This window comes from Oncorhynchus masou, chromosome 26 (genome assembly GCF_036934945.1).
Source record: "Oncorhynchus masou masou isolate Uvic2021 chromosome 26, UVic_Omas_1.1, whole genome shotgun sequence".
Lineage (NCBI taxonomy): Eukaryota > Metazoa > Chordata > Actinopteri > Salmoniformes > Salmonidae > Oncorhynchus > Oncorhynchus masou.
Genome location: NC_088237.1, coordinates 9,378,268 through 9,396,216, shown reverse-complemented (window position 1 = coordinate 9,396,216; position 17,949 = coordinate 9,378,268). Strand labels below are relative to the sequence as shown.

Here is a 17,949-nt window from a genome sequence, read left to right as displayed (position 1 = left end):
CAAGCTTATCAACTCTCACAGACTGGAAACCCTAAGGGATGATGGAGAGTCAATGAAGGAAACAACAACATACTTCACAAAGATGGAGTGAAGGGCTTGATGGGGAGAGGGGTAGAGAGCAGTTCGTTGGGGGAAAGTGATGAAGGGAGAAAGAAGAGTGGTGTGTTATTGTTTTTATTCAACCTTTAAAAAAATTGATAAACATTTTTAATGGGACAATGTACTGTAAACCTAAACATAACCACACAATCATCAAGTCACAGTCAACCTGTCATTTAAAAATTGCAATTACCATATATTAGGCATATGATGAGTTACTGAACAACACATACTGACAGACCTGACCTCTCAGTTCACATGAGTCTGGGCCCATAAGAGCCTGTAAGAGCATACATATTAGAGTGTTTTAGATGCCTCCTGACTGTGTCAGTTCACATTTAGCAAGAAGAGACAGGATATCCTAGTTACAGCCTGCCACATTTCCACTGACGGATTGATGAGCGTTGAATACCTCTCTGAGCAGAAACACAATCTCCAGGACAGATGGATGCACTGACTCTGTTCACATTGTTTCCATTAAGCCTCCCCCTAAACCTACGACAGCCGTCGTCGCTGTGGCACATAAACTGAACCATATGGACAGTGTTTAGTGTGAGCACGCGGTCAAGACTCCACTGGGATTGATTGACAGTTCCTGTGGGAGTGGTGAATGCAATCTTTGCAAGAGCTTTTCTCTGAGCTCCGCCGGGGTAGGGCCCGGGAGTGGTACCCGGGTCAGGAGTGTGGTGTGGCGGATGCTGCTGTTCGAGTCCTTATGGCCGAACCTGTAGAACAGCCTCCAGCAGCACGGCAGACAGTGGACCATGTCAGAGAGGAGGTGGCCGCTGAAGATCATGTAGATCCACGGGTTACAGCAGCTATTCAGACTGGCCAGCAGAGCTGAGATGATGACTGCGGTGTTCTCTGAGTCTGGAGAGAGAGAAACGGGGAAGAGGGGGTGTCAGCCAAGTCAGTGAAGGAGAAAACATTCAAGCTTGTTCTGTTGATCTACTAGCAGTGACACAGACTATTTATGCGTACTCTCGAGGGAGTCTCAGCAAGCCACTAGGTCTGAAGGGTCACTGACTCTCCAGGAGAGATTAGAGTCAGTGCATCCATCTCTCCTGGAATAAGTCAAGGGATCTGAATAGTTTCCAAAAGCGCTGTAGTTTTAACCATATTTTTAGGTTATACAGTGTTTGTTCACATTTACTTTGTTTACTAACATTGGCGTAAAACAAGCATATGTTTTCGGTTCTAATGTGGTGCGACAGTTAAATGAAGCTCATAGGGCATTTATGAGTTATATTCTTCAATAATCAAGTGGGTACGTATTCTTCACTTATAAGTCTAAAAATGGATGTACAACTGATGATTGCCTCTAAGGTGAATGCACTAACTAAGACTGATGGTCGTTTTCACAACTGTCTGTCACACCTGCACAAGGGTTGTTTTATATGGCACGTGTTTAACACTTATGTATGCCCTTTAGGTAATTCTTCTGTTTTTCTATTCCGCACTGTCCCATAACTCAAGCCACAGCAGATGGATCAGCTACATTCAGACCTCATCAAGGCAATGGATTATGAGTTAATGCACTTCCAGTAAGATATTTTTGTGCACGGTTATTCCATTGCGGTCACAATAATGTACCCCAGGACTCCAGTTTGCACAGTCTATAGCTCAAGTAATACGTATTGACTGTCTGTATAGTCTATTTGTTTCAGTTAGGTCTATGTATCTGAGAAGGAGTCATAGAGTTTTTGTCTCACTATATCCGTGGTAAACTGTTGCGTAAAAGCTATCTAAATTTGGAGAGCAGTGAAGCAGATTTTAGGGAAGCCCCTTGGGTAATCCATGAAAGATGTGCTGATGCTGTGCACTATCACCAACATATTATTGAGTAAATAGGCCTAAGCAATAATAGAATGTTTAAAAACATGGCACCGGCGCGCGCTGCCACTAACTCACGGCTCAGAGCCGAAATTCAACACGTACCATCCCACGAGAAGCTCTCATCCCACACCGACCACATCTGTACGGTGAAAAACGGAGCCCAGCACACCACGTACGCCAGCACGATCACGAAAGTCATCTTCACTGTGCGCAGCTTGGCGCGCGAGATTGTGGTGATGCTGCTGACTGAACTCTTTCCGATCAGCCTATTCTTGGTCACAAGTGCCATCGCAATCGTGCTCTTCTGGGTCTTGTACTTTATGTTCAGCCAGATGGATCGGCAGATGAAGCCGTAGCAAAGCATGAGCACGGCCACGGGCACGAGGAAGATGCCCACGGTGATCCAGGTGATGTAGGCGCGCACACCCCACGGCTGGATGAAGTGTCCCCAGCAGTCATACACGGCCGAGCCCGGGCGGACCTCGCTCAGTGAGAAGATGAAATACTGGGGCATGCTCAGGGCAAGACTACACACCCAGGTGGCCCCGATCATTATATAGGCGCGCTGCGTGGGCTGGTGAATGTTCTGCATCGGGTGACAGATTGCGATGTAGCGGTCCAGCGTCATCATCACCATCATGTAGGTGGACGCGAACATCCCTAGCACCTGCAGGTGCTTGACGATACGACACAGAAGGTCAGGTCCGTAGAAGCGGAAGGTGACCTCCCAACAGAGCTGCGGCAGCACCTGGAAAAAGGCCACAGCCAAGTCCGCGAGGCTCAGGTGTTTCATGAACAGGTGCATGCGCAAGGGCTTCCGTCGGCTCATGTACATGGCCAGCAGCACGCTCAGGTTCCCCACCACAGCCACGAAGAATGTCACGCTAAGCACTGTGATCTCGATCTTGGCGACCTCCTCGTTCCGGCCAAACGGGTCGCTGGAGTTCCCAAAAGTGCCGGTGTCGTTCCCAGGGTCCTCCATCGTCCCCGGCTTGCCGGTGGGGTCGAAGGCTATGTTCACATTTTCTTCCATGAGGGTGAGTGAGCTCTCTGAAGGGAAGAATGCGTCTCCGGAGAAGGTCATGACTTTCCTGAACCAATCCGCGCGCACGATCACCTGCTGCCACCTGGCTTTTGAATTTGAGCAAGTCTTAAGTCTATCGTCTACATAAACTCGCTCTTTGCGCACAGACCAACATTTGTGTTGGCTTGGCAAAGATGTGGAGCACTTCATAGTGTGAAACTGTATCTGTGCGCAGTCGCCACCAACCCTTTTTAAATAATTGTATACCCCTGAGACCGCCAATACCCTCCTCGTCGCCAACAGCCTCTAAACAGCCTAGGACACAAAAACAACAGCAGAGAGAAACAACATGTATGGCAAACATTATTGTTTGCATGGGTGGAATTTATCTGAAACAGTCGTTACCACTTGCAAGTAAATAGGGAACACACCGATGTTTTACATTGTAAATGTCTCCAGATTCTGTACTACAAAGCCCAATAACGAATGGTGCAATCAGTGGGTAAATATTCATAATGTGCGCTACTGGTCAGTATTCCATATCCATTTACTTATCATACCTCTAAGAATAATTTTTGAAAAGGTAACAACAATCTTTTTTAAACATGTAAGGTGACCCATTTTTGTATTTGAGATGATGAAGATGTTCTGATGTCATGTAACGTTTTTCTGTGTTTATCATATACCATATACCACATTGCGTTGACCAGGGACGTCGCTAGGCCTATTTTAGGGGGCTTTATCTGTCGTCTTGTGAAACAGTGGATGTATAGAATCTAGCTTGCTGAAGTATTTACTGCAAATTGAATGTACAATTTTGTAAGCATGCCATGCAGATAGATTTAACAACGTAGCTAGCTAGCTATGTTCTTGCTTACAAATACCTGTATGCCTATGGATGTGTAGCTAGCTATCTAGCCGATCTGTGTATAGACCCAAACGTTTGGTATACATATTAGTGCAGAACCTAGCTATGAACCTCAGCTATCGTAGCCAGTTGTATCAACTTCAAAACAGTCTGAATGACATTAATGAAGCCTATGGATTAAGTAGAATATAATATAACTTTGTCAAGGATGCAAGTTGTATATACATGTAGTTATTACCATGCATGAGATCCCTACATTGTAGTCTGTACATTTTAATATATTCACTGATCATGTACTCTACCTTGGCATATAAATGTGCAGTTCAGGTATGAATGTCTTTGAGATTATTTTTCAGTCATATCCAATAACAGGAGTATCAAATTCCAGTTTTTGAATGACTCTGTGTCTACAATTATACACTTCAACAGGGTTTGCTAATTTTGGTCCTGGGACATCAATGGTTACACATTGAAGCTAATAGACTAGAAACAGAATTTAAATAGTTAAAGGCTGGTTTGTAATTCATATATACAGAACAACAGTACACTACACTTCCAATGCATCATGTAAATAGTCTAAAACCGGTTCATCTCAATACCGAATGCCCTTCATCTGCATTGATCTGATAAACACAGGATAGGTGTAGTATTTCATCAAATTAGACTTAATTTCAACCAGTAGAGAATGTAAAATGCTTTATTGAAAATCTCATTATCCAAGTGTTATAAATACATGCATTATAAATATTATAATGGTAATGTTATAAATTCAAGTTCAATCTGTACTTCAATGCACATCTGTTGTGCATTATGAAAGAGGCGGCGGGAGAGGTGTAAAAGGGAAAGAGGTAAACATAGGAGCAGGGAAGGCAGCATATGATTAATGAATCACAGAGCTACCTAAATATTCTTACTTCATCACAATTACATAAGTATCACTCGACAGCCCAAAGGTTATCTTAAAAGCAGGTGAGGTGGCGATGGTAGGACTGGGGGTTGGCATCCCCTCTCACATCAAAACATATCTGCAGACAAGAGACAGATGTAGAGAGAGCATGTTTAAGCCTTGTTTTTATTCTAACGTTGTTAGTCATCAATCAGGAAGTGAAATGCAAAACTGACCTTGGATCATTAACTCTGGGACTACTTCATCTCTATTTCAATGTAAAGCATCTCTTTAATAATACTTAATGTTGAACAGACCAAGTGACCTCTAACCTCTGATCATGTTGTGCCCTCTACAGTGCCTTGCGAAAGTATTCGGCCCCCTTGAACTTTGCAACCTTTTGCCACATTTCAGGCTTCAAACATAAAGATATAAAACTGTATTTTTTTGTGAAGAATCAACATATGGATATTTCAAACTTTTTTAACAAATCAAAAACTGAAAAATTGGGCGTGCAAAATTATTCAGCCCCTTTACTTTCAGTGCAGCAAACTCTCTCCAGAAGTTCAGTGAGGATCTCTGAATGATCCAATGTTGACCTAAATGACTAATGATGATAAATACAATCCACCTGTGTGTAATCAAGTCTCCGTATAAATGCACCTGCACTGTGATAGTCTCAGAGGTCCGTTAAAAGAGCAGAGAGCATCATGAAGAACAAGGAACATACCAGGCAGGTCCGAGATACTGTTGTGAAGAAGTTTAAAGCCGGATTTAGATACAAAAAGATTTCCCAAGCTTTAAACATCCCAAGGAGCACTGTGCAAGCGATAATATTGAAATGGAAGGAGTATCAGACCACTGCAAATCTACCAAGACCTGGCCGTCCCTCTAAACTTTCAGCTCATACAAGGAGAAGACTGATCAGAGATGCAGCCAAGAGGCCCATGATCACTGTGGATGAACTGCAGAGATCTACAGCTGAGGTGGGAGACTCTGTCCATAGGACAACAATCAGTCGTATATTGCACAAATCTGGCCTTTATGGAAGAGTGGCAAGAAGAAAGCCATTTCTTAAAGATATCCATAAAAAGTGTTGTTTAAAGTTTGCCACAAGCCACCTGGGAGACACACCAAACATGTGGAAGAAGGTGCTCTGGTCAGATGAAACCAATATTGAACTTTTTGGCAACAATGCAAAACCTTATGTTTGGCGTAAAAGCAACACAGCTCATCACCCTGAACACACCATCTCCACTATCAAACATGGTGGTGGCAGCATCATGGTTTGGGCCTGCTTTTCTTCAGCAGGGACAGGGAAGATGGTTAAAATTGATGGGAAGATGGATGGAGCCAAATACAGGACCATTCTGGAAGAAAACCTGATGGAGTCTGCAAAAGACCTGAGACTGGGACAGAGATTTGTCTTCCAACAAGACAATGATCCAAAACATAAAGCAAAATCTACAATGGAATGGTTCAAAAATAAACATATCCAGGTGTTAGAATGGCCAAGTCAAAGTCCAGACCTGAATCCAATCGAGAATCTGTGGAAAGAACTGAAAACTGCTGTTCACAAATGCTCTCCATCCAACCTCACTGAGCTCGAGCTGTTTTGCAAGGAGGAATGGGAAAAAAATTCAGTCTCTCGATGTGCAAAACTGATAGAGACATACCCCAAGCGACTTACAGCTGTAATCGCAGCAAAAGGTGGCGCTACAAAGTATTAACTTAAGGGGGCTGAATAATTTTGCACGCCCAATTTTTCAGTTTTTGATTTGTTAAAAAAGTTTGAAATATCCAATAAATGCCACTTCATGATTGTGTCCCACTTGTTGTTGATTCTTCACAAAAAAATACAGTTTTATATCTTTATGTTTGAAGCCTGAAATGTGGCAAAAGGTCGCAAAGTTCAAGGGGGCCGAATACTTTCACAAGGCACTGTATGTAGCCAGTTCAGATGTGGGAGGGGTTCACTGACACAGCTGATATAACCTAGAGGATTTAGGGAGAAGAGAGAGGGATGAATTGAACAAGACTGTTATTGATAAATAAGGTAGTTAAAGTGACTGTGTTCAAAAGGAAGCTCTGTGCGGCCTCTCCTGGTGTCCACACCACACTAAGTGGCTGCAGAGTACTTTATGCAGAAAAAACATGAATGGACACACGAGGACAAACAATATAGAGTAGTTATAGAAATAATGAATTATCTTACTATTCTCCATGGTTGGCCCTCTTGCCTATTATTTTGAAGGTGGAAGGAGCCACAGTTATACACCTAAGCCTGCTTACTGCACAACACAATCCAACAATCATATTGATACATGAGTGTGTGTTATAGCGTGTCTAATAGTTTAAAAAAATCAATATGGGTGATTTAAAATAGCCTGTTTTGTTTCTGTACAGACATCACACCCTTGGCTAAACAGCACCCTCATCTGAGAAGTTGAAATCAATTGGAGAGAAACTGGGAATTGAATAACTGCTGTTGACATCGTTAAGTAAATGGAAGAATAGTCTTATTGCAATGTCAATGGCTCTTAAAAGAGCCTTTGGTTGTGCATAGTGTACATTACATCACTGGGTCATTGTGGATTACTAAAGTATAATATCCCTTATAACAACTCATGAAAACATTGGATATCAAGATGAATGGGCACACACGTGCATATATATAGCATATAGCATGTGGCAATAACAGGATCATATCAAAGAATAAATACATAAATACCACTCGAAGCTTGATGAGTTGATGAACTGAATCAGCTGTGCAGTGCTAAGGCAAAAACAAAAATGTGCACCCCTTTTGAGACCCCAGGACTGAGAACCACTGCTCTTCATATGTAGACCGGCTTTCATAGCTCTCTTTATATGAGGACAAAACACCTCACAAGAAACAGACTTCATTATAGTCCAATTATACCGTACTGAATGTTATGTCACTATTATCTCCGTCCCCACTTCAAAGGACAGGAACTACACAAAAGTACCTGCCCTATCCAGAATAGCCTACTCTCTCACGTTGACAGTTCGGCTGCGCTCCTCCATGGCTGTTAGCTAGCTAACTTACCTACAAATGCATTTGGAGTTAGTTTTTTACAGTGATAAATAAATCAAGATACCGAGCTATGAGGTTAGGTAGCTGGTGATATTTAATTAACTTAGCTAGCTATCTATACATTATGTGAAGTTGGCAAGCTAGCCAACTAGCTAGTTCATTTAGCAGCTCATTTGAGTTAGCCTCCGCTGTAGCTGGTTAGCTAATAATACGTCGGTTTTTCTTACATTTTTGAAATGTATTTACTTTACTTGAATAGGTTCTCCCAGCCATGTAGATAATTTGAAACAGGGCAGCAAAGTGTGTTTGTCACTAGAGCGTTTTAGAGGTTATTACTATTGAACTATGTACCCATTTAATAACCAGACGTCCATACAAACTTGCTATGCTGAATTCTTGAAGCACAATCGAAAAGGCTGCCATATGCTGCCAGCACGCCCACAAGCGAGTCACAATGTGCGACCTGAGCGAAACTCGGCAATTTACCTCTATCTAGTGTCCATGCACGGTTAGGCCTACTTGTAGCTAACATTTAAGTTAATGTTAGCTTACTTATGTGGCTTGAGACTGCTAGCTAACAATAAAAGGACAGGGAGTATGCCAGACCCCCCTAAAAGAGGCGTAGCTCCCCTATACACGAATCTCTTGTGACAATAAAATGTTTTCTATTATATTACATTCTGACATATCAATTTTTCATGTTTTATGCACAATAGATTCAGATCACTCTCTTTCTCCAAAATGTGGAATAATTCAAGAGGCCTGAATACTTTCCGAAGGCACTGTATTTTTAACCATATATTTAGGCTATACAGTGTTTGTTTACATGTATTTTGTTTACCAACATTGTAGTAAAACAAGCATATATTTTCGGTTCTAATGTGGTACAACAGTTTAACTAAGCTCATAAGGCATTTATGAGTTATATTCCTCAAGAATCAATGGGTACATATTCTTCATTTGTATGTCTAAAAATGGATGAACAAATGATGATTGCCTCTAAGATGAATGCACTAAGTTTGCTCTGAATAAGATCATCTGCTCAATGACTAAAATGTAAATGTAATTCATATACTTTAGTGGAGCAATAGAAGAGCATTGTTTCCACATTACAGTAGACACAGGGCAGGGAGATTGTGTCCTCTTATCTCCTCTCAAATATTGTAAAGTCTATCTTTCTACCTGCCCACCCATGGCTCTGCCTCCCTCTGACTGCTGAAAATGATCCCTGATCAGGTCGTCCACCTCTCTTGTCTTCTAACATAAGATACAACATGTGTGGGTTGTGTGAAACACTCCTCTACTTACTGAGATCTTCTGATCTGAATTACAACATTGTCCCTGTAACCTTACAACAATTCCAATGTTGAATCTATGTGCAGAGAGTGAAAACCAGCAGAGAGGGATGTGATGCAGCTCTCACAGAAGAGCATGTTTCTCATGTCAAAGAGTCGGAACCGGAGAGAGAAGGCCAGATGAGTGGTAAGCTATGTAACGTATTGTTAGATTACAAACAATGGAGGGTAATGGGAATGTCAGAGTATATGGATTCATGAAACTGGCCAGTCATTAGGCATGTCAGACTCTCACTGCAGGCAGTGATACATCATTCAACTCCATGTATCAAATCAAATGTTATTGTTCCATACACATATTTAGAAATGCTTGTGTTCCTAGCTCCAACAGTGCATTAATATCTAACAATACACAACAATACACACATCTAAAAGTAAAATAATGGAATTAAGAAATATATAAATATAAGGACAAGCAATGTCAGAGTCCGGAGTATAAATATTTACTTAACAAAAATATAAATGCAACATGCAACAATTTCAATGATTTTCCTGAGTTGGAGTTCATATTTAAATAAATTAAGCCCAAATCTATGGATTGCACATGACTGTGCAGGGGCGCAGCCATGGGTGGGCCTGGGAGGACATAGGCCCACCCACTGGGGAGCCAGGCCCAGCCAATCAGAATGAGTCTTTCCCCACAAAAGGGCTTTATTACAGATAGGAGTATTTCTCAGTTTCATCAGCTGTTCGGGTGGATAGAATATATAGTATATCTGTAGAACACCTAGGATAGAATACTATTTGTACAGTAATAATTTAATAGGATGGCCTTGTCTAGAATACAGTATATATATGTGAAATGGGTAAAACAGTGTGTAAGCATTATAACATTTATCAGTGTTCCGTTATTAAAGTGACCAGTTTTCCATATCAATGTTCATAGGGCAGCAGCCTCTAAGGTGCAGTAACCCGCTGGTAGCCAGCTATTGACAGTGACTAAGTTCAGGGCCTTGAGATAGGAGCTGTTTTTCAGTCTCTCGGTCCCAGCTTTGATGCACCTATACTGACCTCGGGTGGCTGAGGTCCTTCATGATCTTCTTTGCCTTCCTGTGTCACGGATGCTGTAGATGTCCTGGAGGGCAGGAAGTGTGCCCCCGGTGATAATATAGGCAGGCCGCACAACACATCACTGACAATCTGAAATGGTTCACCCACACAGACAATGTAGTGAAGAACCCTCTGGAGAGCCCTGTGGTTGTGGATGATACAGTTGCCGTACCAGGCGGTGATACAGCCCAACAGGATGCTCTCATAGGTGCATCTGTAAAAATTTGTGAGGGTCTTAATGGCCGAGTTGAATTTCTTCAGGCTCCTGAGGTTGATGAGGGGCTATTGTGCTTTCTTCACTACATTGTCTGCGTGGGAGGACCATTTCAGATTGTCAATGATGTGTACACAGAGGAACTTGAAGATTTTCACCTTCTCCACTGCGGCCCCGTCGATGTGGATACAGCTGTGCTCTCTCTGCTGTCTCCTGAAATCCATGATCAGCTCCTTCGTTTTGTTGACATTGAGGGAGAGCTTATTTTCCTGGCACCACTCCGCCGGGGCCCTCACCTCCTCCATGTAGGCCGTCTCGTCATTTTTGGTAATCAGACCTACCCCTGTTGTGTCATCTGTAAACTTGATGATTGTGTTGGAGGCGTGTTTGGTGTAATTTTGCTCATGATATGTGTTTGATATGTGTTGGCGGCATATGACACACATTATTTGGTATGGTCTCTGCCTCAATTTATCTCTCTAAGTGGCCACCTGTGTCAAAGAAATTACCAGGCCTTTGTGTGAGTGAGCACAGCCCTGTGGAAGACTGTTGAATCGAGCAGTGCCAGATCAAAATATACAGTCCACAGGAGTGTGTGTATGGGGTTGTGTGTGCGTGTGTTTAGCAGAGAGGTCTGGGTCTGTCAGACCAAAGCAATATGAAGCTATAGTGAGTGTTGTTTGACTCAGAATCCACTAAACAATAGCTGAGTCAGTGAGTTTGTCTGGGGAGAAGGAATAGGCTAGGAAACTAGAGGGCTGGTATACAAGCCTATTCAACCAAAACAATCATTAAAAACCCTAAAAGCTCAGGAAGATGAATACTGTATTCCACTTATCCACAAAAAAACCTTTTTGCGTGTTCTATAGAATAGAGCCCCTGAGTCTGAACTGAAAACAAAAGTAATAACTATAAGTAGTAACTATATTTGAACCACTGTTCCGGGAAGGAAGTAAAACATATATTTTTTAATAATTGAATTCATGTGTTTTTGTGAGAGCAATGAGAGAGAAGAGTCTTCATGTTTCCTCAACATTGCCCAATGGTCTGTAGACAAACAGGTTGTTCTTTGAGATGTTCTGCTGGGGAGTAAAATAAATAAAAACTTTATTGGTCACATACACATGGTTAGTAGATGTTATTGCGAGTGTAGTGAAATACTTGTGCTTCTAGTTCCGACAGTGCAGTAATATCTAGCAAGTAATCTAACAATTCCACAACAACTACCTAATACACTCAAATTTAAGTAAAGGGATGTAATAAGAATATATACAGTGGGGAGAACAAGTATTTGATACACTGCCGATTTTGCAGGTTTTCCTACTTACAAAGCATGTCGAGGTCTGTAATTTTTATCATAGGTACACTTCAACTGTGAGAGAAAATCCAGAAAATCACATTGTATGATTTTTAAGTAATTAATTTGAAGATTTGAGTGTTGAGGATCAGCGAAGAGGAGATGATGTTTCCTACCTTCACCACCTGGGGACGGCCCATCAGGAAGTCCAGGACCCAGTTGTACAGGGCGGGGTTGAGACCCAGGGCCTCAAGCTTAATGATGAGCTTGGAGGGTACTATGGTGTTGAATGCTGAGCTGTAGTCAATGAACAGCATTCTTACATAAGTGTTCCTCTTATCCAGATGGGATAGGCTGCAGTGTGATGGTGATTGTATCGTCTGTGGAGCTATTGGAGCGGTATGCAAATTGAAATGGGTCTAGGATGGCAGGTAAGGTGGAGGTGATATGATCCTTGACTAGTCTCTCAAAGCACTTCATGATGACAGAAGTGAGTGCTCCTGGGCGATAGTAATTTAGTTCAGTTACCTTTGCCTTCTTGGGTACAGGAACAATGGTGGCCATCTTGAAGCATGGCGGAGACAGCTGACTGGGATAGGGATTGATTGAATATGTCCGTAAACACACCAGCCAGCTGGTCTGCGCATGTTCTGAGGACGCAGCTAGGGATGCCGTCTGGGCTGGCAGCCTTGCGAGGGTTAACACGTTTATATGTCTTACTCACGTCGGCCAACGAGGAGAGGGAGGGGCATGCTTTCCTTGGTAGCGGGCCGCGTCGGTGGCACTGTATTATCCTCTTGTTATCTAATAGTTCTTCCCAGCTGTATGTAATACTACTTAAGATTTTCTGGGCTAGCAATGTAAGAAATACTACATTAAAAAAACGAAATATGGCAAAGTTTCCTAAGGACTAGAAGCGAGGCAGCCCTCTCTGTCTGCGCCATGTACAGATGATCATGAGATGGTTTAGTAGCCAGTCAGCCTATAGACCATACAGTGTGTGAGGTAATGACAGCACTCATAGTATGACAGATGCCAGCCATACCTCCCAGCATTGTGATGTGTATTAGGCTAACCCCCCAGGTTAGGTTACAGCCTCTACCTTCAACTCACCTCACCTCATTCCTTACTCTCCTCACTCACCCCAGGGGTCCGCACACCCCACTTTGAGAACCCATGCTCTAGTGCACGCATGCACACACACACATACACATGTATTCACTGTCTGGTTGGAATGATATGTATGTCCGCAAAACATCAAATCAATTTTTTCAATGTGGTTTCCAGGCAGATATAAGGGGTATGAAGGGAATGAAGGGAATTTTGGCCAACTAAAGTTTTCAACAAAACAAAGGTGTTCTAATATGAACATATCTGAAGTGCCATTCCCCTGTGCAAACTCATAAGCTGTCATTCCTCAAGTCTGGTGTAACGTTCGTCGTCTTCCTCTGATGAGGAGTAAGAGAGATCGGACCAATTTGAAGCGTGGTAAGTGTCCATTTTAATAAGACAAACTGAACACTACAGCAATACAAAATAACAAAGTGAAACAAAACAAAACGGTCCCGTGTGGAAACAAACACTAACACAGAAAATAACTCGAAAGTGAAACCAGGCTACCTAAATATGGTTCTCAATCAGGGACAACGATAAACAGCTGCCTCTGATAGAGAACCATACCAGGCCAAACACAGAAATCCCAAAACATAGAAAAAGGAACATAGACAACCCACCCAACTTACGCCCTAACCAAACTAAAACAAAGACATAATAAAAGAACTAAGGTCAGAACGTGACATCTGGGAACTCTTTGAGATGTTATGAGCTGGGTTGTATTTACAAAAATACTTATTGATAGCTGATGGTTGGTCCTGGAGTATGAGAGAGCTTATTCTGTGGGGGGAATAGGCAGGGTCTCCTATTGTTTCTGTCTGTTGTATTGTATATCATGTGGGTGTTTTTTTAGGGAGAGATCTTGAATTAATGTTTTGTCTCTGTGGAGTTCCTATATTGTGTGTGTTTTGATGTTTGAATAGTGTGTTGTGAAGAATGTGAAAGAACAGTTTGCCATCAGTCTCACTGCCAGTGTGGTGTTGCTGTAGTTAGCTTGTCATGACTGTGTGTGTATTTGTGCATTTTTTAATGTATTTATTTTATGCGTGGTTCCATGTTGGTGTTATTTGTCAGAATCTTTGCATACCTTATCCGATATATACTTTTAACACCCCCTATACACTCTTACACGTGTAGGAACATGCCATTATGTAAAGACTTTGGGATACTTGCGAACATTAGAAACAGCTTACATTTAAACAGTTTCTCTGACTCAAAATGAGCATCAGCTAATTAAAATCATCGATTTACTTGCACGTGATAGGACGTTGCATTGTAGCTGGACCCATCAGATCACCTGGGACACATTAGCCAGGTGCTATATATTGGCCAATAAGAGGTTTTGAAGCGACATTTTGGCCATATTGGCACTCCCCAGAAGAACCAGTCCTCCGTAGGAATATTTCTATTAATTGTTTCATAGACAAAATTACAAGTATTTAAGTATTTTTTTTGTTGGAGTGGGGACAGTAACATTAGAACTTCTTAAAAATTATACTTTTAGTATAATGATTTAGTATATTTTTTTTCATTGTTTATTGTAATGTGTAGCTCACATAATACAATGTAAATGTATGCATTATGGTGTCTGTAATAAAAATAAATGTGGCAAAAACAAATGTAGGTGCTAATAAATGCATTTCTATAACTTCCTAAATATTTTTTACGATGAGGGATTGCCAAAATGGAAGCATGGTGGCTTCAGAGCCCACTATTAATCATCTAGTGTATATATAAATAATTGGTTAGCCCTAAACTTACCTATGGAAGTCCAGAGAGGACATATGAATAAAAAAGTAAATCCCTCATTATTTCGAGATCCCAACTTATTTGTCTCATTATCACGACATAACAAAAGTTGTTTTGTCGAGTTCACAAGATAAACTCTATAAATAGGAGTGGACGTATTGATAGATTGACAGTATGGTTGAGGTGGCAGAGCCCACTGTGGATCAGCGCATTTGTTTTTATTGATTGCTACACTAAGGGATGGTACATTTCATGCTAACATCATGCTTTCATTTGTGTTTGGCGCTCATTATCAGTTTATACGTTTGAATGTTAGCAAGCTAAATGTCCCTTAACTTGAGCTAAGAGTTCTTGGGGCATTTAAGCCCTGAACGATGCCTGACATGCAACCCTGTCTCCCAGGTTGTATGCCACCCCCAAGACCATAGCCAATCACATGCAAGCAACAACACTAGCTTGGCTAGTCTTGTGAGTGAGTTAGTAAGTTAGCCAGGTAGTCTTGATAGCGAGCTAGCTAGCTTGTTATCTATGCTGGTTGTTAGCTTGCATAACTGATATGTGTATAATTGTAAGGGACACTTCATGTTTTGTGGATAATATTTACATTTACAGTGGGTGAGCTCCATTCCTGACAGGCAGATCAGATTCCATTTCAGCCTCAGAGCTTGATCAGATTCAATATCAGCCTGCAAGCTAACAACCAGCATAGATAGCAAGCTAGCTAGCTAACTAGCTTACAAGACTACCTAGCTAATTAGCTAGCTCACACTGGGAAACAGGGTTGCCTGTCATGTTGTGATCATGAGATAAATAGGTTGTGCTCTCAACATAACGAGGGTACTATTTAGCTTTTTTGTTTACCCGTTTTTCTCCCCACTTTCTTGGTATCCAGTTGGTAGTTACAGTCTTGTCCCATTGCTGTAACTCCCGTACGGACTCTGGAGAGGTGAAGGTCGAGAGCCATGCGTCCTCCGAAAAATGAACCAGCCAAGCCGCACTGCTTCTTGACACAATGCCCGCTTAACCTGGAAGCCAGCCACACCAATGCGTCGGAGGAAACACCCTGCACCTGGCGACCGTGTCAGCGTGCATGCGCCCGGACCACCACAGGAGTCGCTAGAGTGCAATGGGACAAGGACATCCCAGCCGGCCAAACCCTACCCTAACCAGGATGATGCTGGGCCAATTGTGAGTCAATGTAGAAAATAGTTTAAAAAAATAAAGATAAACACTTGAATGAGAAGGTGTGTCAAAATTTTTGACTGGTACTGTACTGTAGATGGACGTGAACAAAAACTATTCCATAAGAGCATCCTTAACGAAGTCAAGCACTCTCGTTATCATCCTAAAGATGGCAGTATTGCAGTACTAGTGTTAGTTATTTTAAAGAAGTTTATCGCAAGTCTGGACTCGAACCCACATTGGCGAGCATCCATACCAGAGGAAAGTGTATTGTTTATCGTTCTACAGTACACCTGTCAATCGACTGATCACGACATCCTATGGCACGCTGTAGACCTGTTATTAATAAGGTGGTAACCTAACATAGCAGGTGTAAAATAAATGCCTGAGTCCTGACGAGAGAACAAAAACTGTCGGGAAGTTCTCATCTGCACTGTTGAACCAATACGGTAAGTGTGGAGGAGAAGTTAAGATGGAGTATCACCTTGTTAACATCCAAAAACAGGCTCCCTTTCCATTTCCCCTGAAAACCAGATGCATCCGGTTGATTCTGGCCAAAGGTATCACCCCAATTCACTTTCACTCCTCAAATTTCCTCTAAAGTAAATTTGGCCTATGCTGTAGTTCTGCTTTACATACAGCAATTACCAAGAACAAGCCTGCTTATTTCTTCAGATAGGCTATAAGGCCTAGTATAAAAAATAAAGGTCCTATAGCTTTTGTATGGAAATCTATCCTGACAGACCTTATGGGTCCTTGAGGCAAATTTGTTCAGCATGTGGAAAGACAGCTACATATAAAGTTTAAACCTAACAGGGCGGCGGATATGAGGGTTTAAATGAGCTTGCTTATAACGGCGCCATCTATTGGCCGATCAGTGCCATTCTTTTTGACCAACTTACTTATGGTCTCTTGTGTCTGTGTGCCAAATTAGAAAAAAGTGACCAATCTATGCTTGGTTTATTTGATCATGTCAAGGAAAAAAACTATAATCACCGTGAACCCCTAATAAGTATCCAACAAGTTATTGTAGTCTGGCTTTTCCTGTGACTCCACAAGATTTAAGGGGATTATCTGAGGCAGCGGAGAGGCCAGGTGCATACTTGTGCAACATAACAATGGAGACAAACAAGCTTGAGATGTGTAGCCCGAGTTAGAAGCTTATGCATATTAGCCCATTCTTCAATAGCTCAATGTTAGGATTACACACACACGGTAGTAACCCTCTGTAATATTACCACCTAATAAGTCATTACCTAATAAGTCCCGCGGAATTTTCAATTGATGTACAGGGAAGGGATACAAGCCATCCACTGCTCTGAGGTCAGCTTTCAACTTCCCTATTTCGCCTTGGTGTCTAACCCTTTGATCCTGAATCAAAGATAGACACGAAAGGGTTAAAGGCTTGAGCAGTGAATAGCAAAACAGATGATAAATAGATAAACCTTATCCCTCTCTCCTTCCATCCCTACTCCTCCCTCCCTTCATATTGTGAAGATGAGTCTTGTGTGGTTGAAAACCCATCATCATACAGAGACAGTAATATAACCCAACAGTCCCAATGTGGGGTTGATTAAATGGAATCAAAATGGATTTATAAAGCAAACATGCAGCACCAGTCACAAGTTTAGACACACCTACTCATTCAAGGGTTTTTCTTAATTTAAAAAAAATGTTCTACATTGTAGAATAATAGTGAATAAATCAAAACTATGAAATAACACATATGGAATCATGTGGTAACCAAAAAAGTGTTCAACAAATCATTTTTTAAAATGTGTATTAGCCACCCTTTGCCTTTGTAACGATGTGAGCTGAGGGTCGGGAAGCAAGTTCAGGGAGTGAGTGTTTAAAAAAATAAATGAATCATAATACAAAACAAGAAACACGAACAAAGCACAGACAGGGAACTGAAACAGCATCAATGACCCCTGGGAAAAGAACCAAAAGGAGTGACATATATAACAAATGTAATCAGGGAAGTGATGGAGTCCAGGTGAGTCTAATGACACGCAGGTGTGCGTAACGATGGTGACAGGTGTGCGTCATAACTAACAGCCTGGTGACCTAGAGGCTGGAGAGGGAGCACATGTGAAATTACCCCCTCCCCGACGTGCGGCCCAAGCCGCAGAAAGCCGACCAAAAGGACGATCCCGGGGATCAGGAGCGGACCGGTCGCCTCTGCTGAGTTGCGGGAAAAAATGTCAGTCCGGCTGAG

The 17,949-nt window shown here is 42.0% G+C and overlaps 1 pseudogene; it reads right to left on the bottom strand.

The window, feature by feature from the left end:
- Positions 1-216: 216 nt before the first annotated feature.
- On the bottom strand, positions 217-3,126 carry LOC135514751 (arg8-vasotocin receptor-like; annotated as a pseudogene).
- Between the last annotated feature and the right edge of the window lie 14,823 nt (positions 3,127-17,949).